Source organism: Castor canadensis, chromosome 7 (assembly GCF_047511655.1).
Source record: "Castor canadensis chromosome 7, mCasCan1.hap1v2, whole genome shotgun sequence".
Classification (NCBI taxonomy): domain Eukaryota; kingdom Metazoa; phylum Chordata; class Mammalia; order Rodentia; family Castoridae; genus Castor; species Castor canadensis.
The window spans coordinates 15990473-15997247 of NC_133392.1; the positions used below are offsets into that span (position 1 = coordinate 15990473).

General features: G+C 37.6%; 1 non-coding gene across 1 annotated transcript; it reads left to right on the plus strand.

The window, feature by feature from the left end:
• Positions 1 to 635: 635 nt before the first annotated feature.
• LOC141425200 (U6 spliceosomal RNA) lies at positions 636 to 742 on the plus strand. The gene has a single exon (XR_012450289.1). It is a non-coding gene; the product is annotated as a U6 spliceosomal RNA (small nuclear RNA).
• Positions 743 to 6775: the final 6033 nt, after the last annotated feature.

The window sequence follows — 6775 nt, forward strand, 5'->3', positions numbered from 1 at the left end:
AGAAAATCAACTTAAAGGAAGAAATATTTATTTAGTTTTGGTGGGACTGGAGTTTGAACTCAGGGCTTCATGACTGCAAAACAGGCGCTCTACCTCTTGAGTCACACCTGTAGTCCATTTTACTCTGGATGTTTTGGAGATGGGTTCTCATGAACTATTTGCCCAGGTTGACTTCAAATCTTGATCCTCCCAATCTCAGCCTTCCAAGTAGCTATGGATTACAAGTGTGTGAGCCACCGGCAACCAGCTGGAAATATTTATTTTGGCTCATGGTTGCAGAGGTTTTAGTCCATGGTCAGCTGGCTTTATTGTGTTTAGATCTGTGACAAGGCAGAAATATGGCAGAGGAAAGTTGGTCACCTCATGGAGGCAGGAAGGGGCCAGGGACAAGATGTACCCTTCAAAGTCCCACCCCCAGTGACTCCCTTCCTTCAACCAGGCCCCACCTCCTAATAGCCCATTCAGTTAGGAACTCATCACTGCATTAACCCATTGATGAAGTTAGCACCCTCATGATCTAATCACCTGTCAGCAGCACCACCAGCTGGGGGACCAAGTCTTCAACACATAAGCCTTTTGGGGGAAACACTTCATCTGCAAACCATAATAGACACCAGAGTTGAAAATGCCTTTGGGTGCTCACTTTGGCAGCACATATACTAAAATTATAATGGCACAGAGAATGTTAGCATGGCCCCTGCATAAGAATGATTTTCAAATTTGTGAAGTGTTCCATATTAAAAAAAAATGCTGGCTAGAATGCACTGTTGATGGAAATGTGCATTTGTACAGCCCCTGTGGAAATCAATATTGGAGGTTCCTCAAAAAATAAAAAAATAAAACATGATCCAGCTATACCACTTCTGAGTAGATATCCAAAAGAATGAAAGTTATCTTGTTGTAGAGATACCTGCATACCCATGTTTACAATAGCCACCCAGCCTAAGGTGTCCATCAACAGATGAATGGATAAAGAAATGTGATACATATATATATGTAATATTGTATATATAATGGAATTTTATCCATCCATAAAGAAGAAAAAAATTATGTCATTTGCAGGAAAATGGATGGAACTGGAAATCATCCTGTTGAGTGAAATAAGCCATACTCAGAAAGACAAGTTTGGGGGAAGAGGAACATGTGAAAGTAAAAGGGGGAACTCTTAAGGATGTGGAAGGAATAGAGGGAAGAGAAAGGAGAAATAAGAGGACAATAGAGGAGGTGAATATGATCAAAATACATTATATGCATGAATGAAAATGTCACAATGAAATCCATTACTTTGTACAATTAATATATGCTAATAAACAACCTTTGACAAAATGCCAATTGTAAATAGCATCCTTTAAATGCAACTTTTAAGGAATATTAACAAACACACTGGGCTTACCAGAGATTTTAAAATTTTGCTACCACCATCAACTCTTTTCTTGTTAATCAGTCCTGTGGTGATGGGCATGAGACATGATTTATAAGCAAGATGTGTCCAGCTGAGTGATGGCCTTAATATCTAAGATCTTTGCATCTTTGTCAGCACAGAGAGTATTTTCCAGTCATGTAGGAACTGTGTCAGGACTTGGCTAAAAGTGACATTTTTAGATCAAATTCAACAAACAAGAATTTTTTTGTTTTGCTAAAAAAGAAAAAAAACTGGATCTTCTCCAATGAAGTTTATAAAAATCTCCAGATGTGAGCTTGACTTCAGAAAACAGACTGTTCCTAGTTTTTAGGGATTTCATATGTTTTGCTTGTCTTACTGCAGAAACAAATTTCCCCTGGAAATTGGTGTTGATATTTTCTTAAACTAATTTTTTTCTTAATTTTTCCTGTGAAGGGAGAGCTATTTTAATTGACATTTATCACCAGACAGATAAGAATCATTTCAGTTCTGAAATTTTGGAAGAAACATTTCCCATCTGTTTCAATAACCCAACTAGCTAATTATATCGCCAAGAATAATTTGTCACAAAGGGAAAGACCATTCTTTGGGGGAAAACTCTTACTGCTTTATCTTACATCACATACTGATTGATGGGCAATTCTGAAAAACTTATGAAACTAACTTAGGCCATGGATTTAATCTATGAAGTAGATTCCAAAAGGAATCACAGAATGCTAGTTAATAATATACATTGCCTTAAAAAGGAGTGGAGTCTTGATTAGTTTATATCATAGAAGTCATCTTTATTAGCAATATCCTGCCTTTCAGGTAGAGGGCATGGAAGTATGAATGGCTCAGCCCAACAAGAAAAAGATAAGATGTAGACAGTGTGTCTGGACTATCACCACCCACAGTGATTTCAACATGGCAGGCAGGAAGTGTGGTAGTGAAGAATATTGAATATTTACTAGAGTATTCACATGTTTAGAAATTCATGTGAACTTTTGATGCCTTGAACACCTCGTATGTAAGATCCGTACATGCAAAGTAATAATAACTACCTCAGAACTATTGAGAATTAAAGTAGCTAATGCAATTAGTATTAACATTAGTATAATTATTATTATTGTGCTCCTTTAGGTTTATTAGCTTTCTACTCTTCTAGATCCCTAGGAAAAGCAAACTCTCCCTATCAGAGTTAGTTCTTGAACTTTGGTTATCAATATGACTGTCATTTCTGACTGCAAATTAGCATAGCTTGGAAAACTTAAGGAGGTAAAGGAATGCAATATCTGGGATCCGATGGAAGAAATTCTAATTTAGCAGGTTTTGGGTACAGCACAGGAACAAAAAAAAATTTTTGTTTTTAGGTCTGCAGGAATTTCCTTGTATACAGTCAGAGATTTTAGAAAAACAGGTGAATGTCAGCAGGGAGCAAAACTTAGGAACAAGCATACTAACACTAGGAAAGAGAAACAAGACAAAAAATAAGAGAAATTGTGGTAGGAGAACTTCTCAATGTTGTCTGGAGAGTACTTACATCTTAGGGCTCTTTCTTTCACTTGTTTCTTGATGTGGCCCTAAGATTAGAGTTTGATGGTGAAGTTTCTTGGTGACCTCTACCCTTTCCTCTGTCTCTAACCATACATCTTACTTTATCTTTTGTGCCCCCATTTCAGAAGCATCAGAACCCAACTTTGACTATTCAATTTGTAAATTGCAACAAAGAGTCCTATCTCCTTAGTGGTAAGTTTTACCTCAGACAGCTTGAATGTAGTTACTGTGATGAAAGGTTTCAACTCAAGGGATTCAACCACTAAATAGAGGTGTTTGGGTTTTTTTGAAGGAAAAAGGATCTCCAAACCATGAGGATGAACTAGGTTGTTGTTCTTGTTTTATATCCATTTCAAAAGCTCACTTTACTCTTAACTTAAAAGAGAGAAGGATAATACCCACATTCAAAGAGTCAGAGAAATGGGCCATACAAAAAGCAGGAAAAAAGTGTTACATGTCTGATGTTTTACAGAAACCTGAAATTCCTAGTGATCTTATCCTTTCCTTTCAGTCTTCATCCCACATATTCATTACAGAAACATTTCAAAACGTAGTGAAAAGTACAAGAAGAAAGTTAAAAATGACTCATAAATCAATACTTTTTATTTTTAGTGTATAAAGTGAAGAGCAAAAGTTTACCTTTCATCTCTGCAAAGGTAAACTCTTCCAAAAATATTTTATGTTTATTTGTATATATACTTGACCCTATGCTATATTTTAGCTACTATGCTAAGCACTTTATGTAAATTACGGCATTTAATCTCCCTTTGGTATTTATTTATTTATTTTTGTGGTACTGGGGTTTGAACTCAGACTTATACCTTGAGCCGCTCCACCAGCCCTTTTTTGTGATGAGTATTTTTGAAATAGGATCTTGCGAACTATTTGCCTAGGCTGGCTTCAAACTGCGATCCTCCTGATCTCTGCCTCCTGAGTAGCTAGGATTATAGGTGTGAGCTAACAGTGCCCTGCTATTTATTTATTTATTTACTATTTATTTATTTATTTTTGCAGTGTTGGAGTTTTGAACTCAGGGCCTTTCACTTTCTAGGAAAGCACTCTACCACTTGAACCACATCTCAGACTAATAGCTTGAGTCTTAAGTAATTCCCAAAGTCCCATGTGTTAAAGACTTGGTCCCCCGCTTGGCACTATTAGGAGGAGGTAGGATCTTTAAATGGTGGGACTAGTAGGAGGTCTTTAAGTCATTGGGAGCATGCCTTCAAAAGAGATTGTGGGGACCTTGGCTTCTTCCTCTTTCTCTCTTTGCTCCCTGACCATAAGGTAAGTAGTTTGCTCAGTCATATGCTGCCTCCACATTGTGTTACCTTGCCACAGGCCCAAAAGTAATGGGATCAATTGATCATGGACTAGAAATTTTAAAACTGTAAGCCAAAAGAAACTTGCTCTCTTTGTAAGTTGATTGTCTCAGGCATTTATCATATTTATGGAAAGCTGAGAAATGCCACCTTGGAAGCAGAATGTATTAGAATAGTAGAATTTTGCCCATATTTTAGAGGTGAGGATACAGAGTCTTAGAAAAGTTACCTTCCCCATGTTTACCTCATCTATTCACTCACTCAACAAATATTTATTGAGCCTGTACTGTGTGCCAATCATGGTGAGTCTACATGGGGGATATGAGTGTGACTCATTCAGACATACCCATAATCCTCTCCTGGTCTCTGTGCTGTAATTACCAACTCTAAGTCCCATTATCTCTTACTGGACTGTTGTAATAACTTCTAACTGTTCTTCCCTTTTCTACCCTTCTTCTAAGCAGTAATCATGTCACTCCTTCACTCAAACACCTTTAAGCCTATCAAGTCCTCAGAATAAAAGCATAATGCCTTCCAGGGCTTAAGAGAATGTTATAAGACCTGTATCTACTGCATCACCTCATCTCCTACCACCCTCTCATTCTCTGCTGTATTCACACTTCCTGGATGTCCCTTGAATATGCCAGGTGCCTTAGTCCATTTTTTGTTATAACAGAATACCATAGACTAGGCAATTTATAAAGAAAAGAAAAAGTAACATAGAGTGATAATTTAAAAAGAACTATTTCTCATAGTTTCAGAGGCTAAGAAATTCAGTATCGAGGTGTTGGCATCTAGCATGGACCTGCAGCAGCATCCCACAGAAGAAAGCAAGATGGATGAAAGTTGAGAGAGGGAAAGAGAGAGAGAGAGAGAAACAGAGACAGAGAGAGAGAGGCCAAACACCCATTCATCAGGAACCCAATCCTACAGAGGCCTATGTCAATAGGGCAGAGGCCTATGACCTAATCACTTCTTGAAGGTCCCACCTCACAGCACTATTGCATTGGGAGTTAAGTTTCCAACACATGCACCTTGGGGAATACACTCATACCTTAGCTCCAAATACTCCTTTCTCAGGGCCTTTGTACTCCTTCAGTCTGGAATGTTCCTACCCCATGAAGGGACTCAGAAAATCCAACTCAAAAATATACCACTTTGGCATTTATTTTGAGATGCAAGAAGACCTTGAGATCTACTTTCTTCCTAAAAACAGGTCATAAAATTTTCCATGAGAAAGGCACCTACTGTGTACCAGGAAGAGAATATTCTTATCATCACAGACTGAAAGTCATCACCAAAATGGACCTGTAAAAGTAAGCCTACTAAAATAACTTTTATTTTCCACTACTTTCCCAATACATTCCTGGTCATTGTCCTGCAGTTTACTGCTCTTTGTCCAAGCCCCTTAGTCTCATCTATCCCCACAAATTATCATCGTTTTTGTAAAAAGTACATAGTGATTGGGCTTAATGACTTGTCCAGGTTTTCTTTTTCCTTTTGAAGACTCTCATTAACATGTAAAAATAGTAAATAAATGTATAGGCTCTTCTCCTGTCAAACTGTCTGTGTTGTTTTAATTCTTAGGCTAGCCACCAAACCTGAGGATAAAAAGAAGTTTTTTTCTCCTCTACACTCAGATACCCACACAGCTCACTTCTACACCCACTCAAAGACTTTGCTCTGTTGTTAAATTTTCAGTGAAGCCTTCAACAACCACCCAATTTGTAATTGTAATACCTACCCCACCCATGCTCCCCACTTAGTTTTTATTTCCTACATATACTCTATAGCTTGTTTTGCTTATATTCTCTCTTTGGAATGTAAGTTTTATGAAGGCAGACATTTTTTGTTTTGATCATCTATTGTAACATTTATTAAACAAACACTCAGCATTGAATAGGGCTAGACACTGTTCTAATAAGCCAACCCCTAATATTCGTCTACCAGCATCAACTCATTTAATCTTTGCAATGTCTCTGTGGGACAGGCATTATTGTTATCTCTGTTTTGAAGATGAGGAATCAGAGGTATGAAGAGGAAGACAAGTTACCCAAGGTTGCACAAAGAGCAGTGGCAAGGCTAGGACTGGATCCAGGGATCCAAGGTCCCATCTGTACCTCACTAAGCAGCCTCAACTTCAAAGCCACTATTTTGTGAGCACTGTGAAATCAGGACCTTAAGTCAGGGACTGTCTCTCTCATTACTATACTGACCACATTAAAGATAAGCATTTATGAGTTCACTCTGTTAACTAAAGGATAATTAGGAAGCAAATGAAAATAAAGATATCAACTTTATTTCTATTTTGATGAAGCACACAATAAGTAATAAAACACCCTTACGTTGTTTTCCATATGTGAGGTAAGATTCATAGGATCTAAAGAGTTCCTCTTTTATCAACACCTTTTATTTCTGAAGCAGGTTCAGAACTGTAAATATTTATGCTTCATTCCCACTCAAAATATACAGTGTTAGGCCCCAATAGCTGACTGCAAAGAAGTTGAAGGTAGTGTTT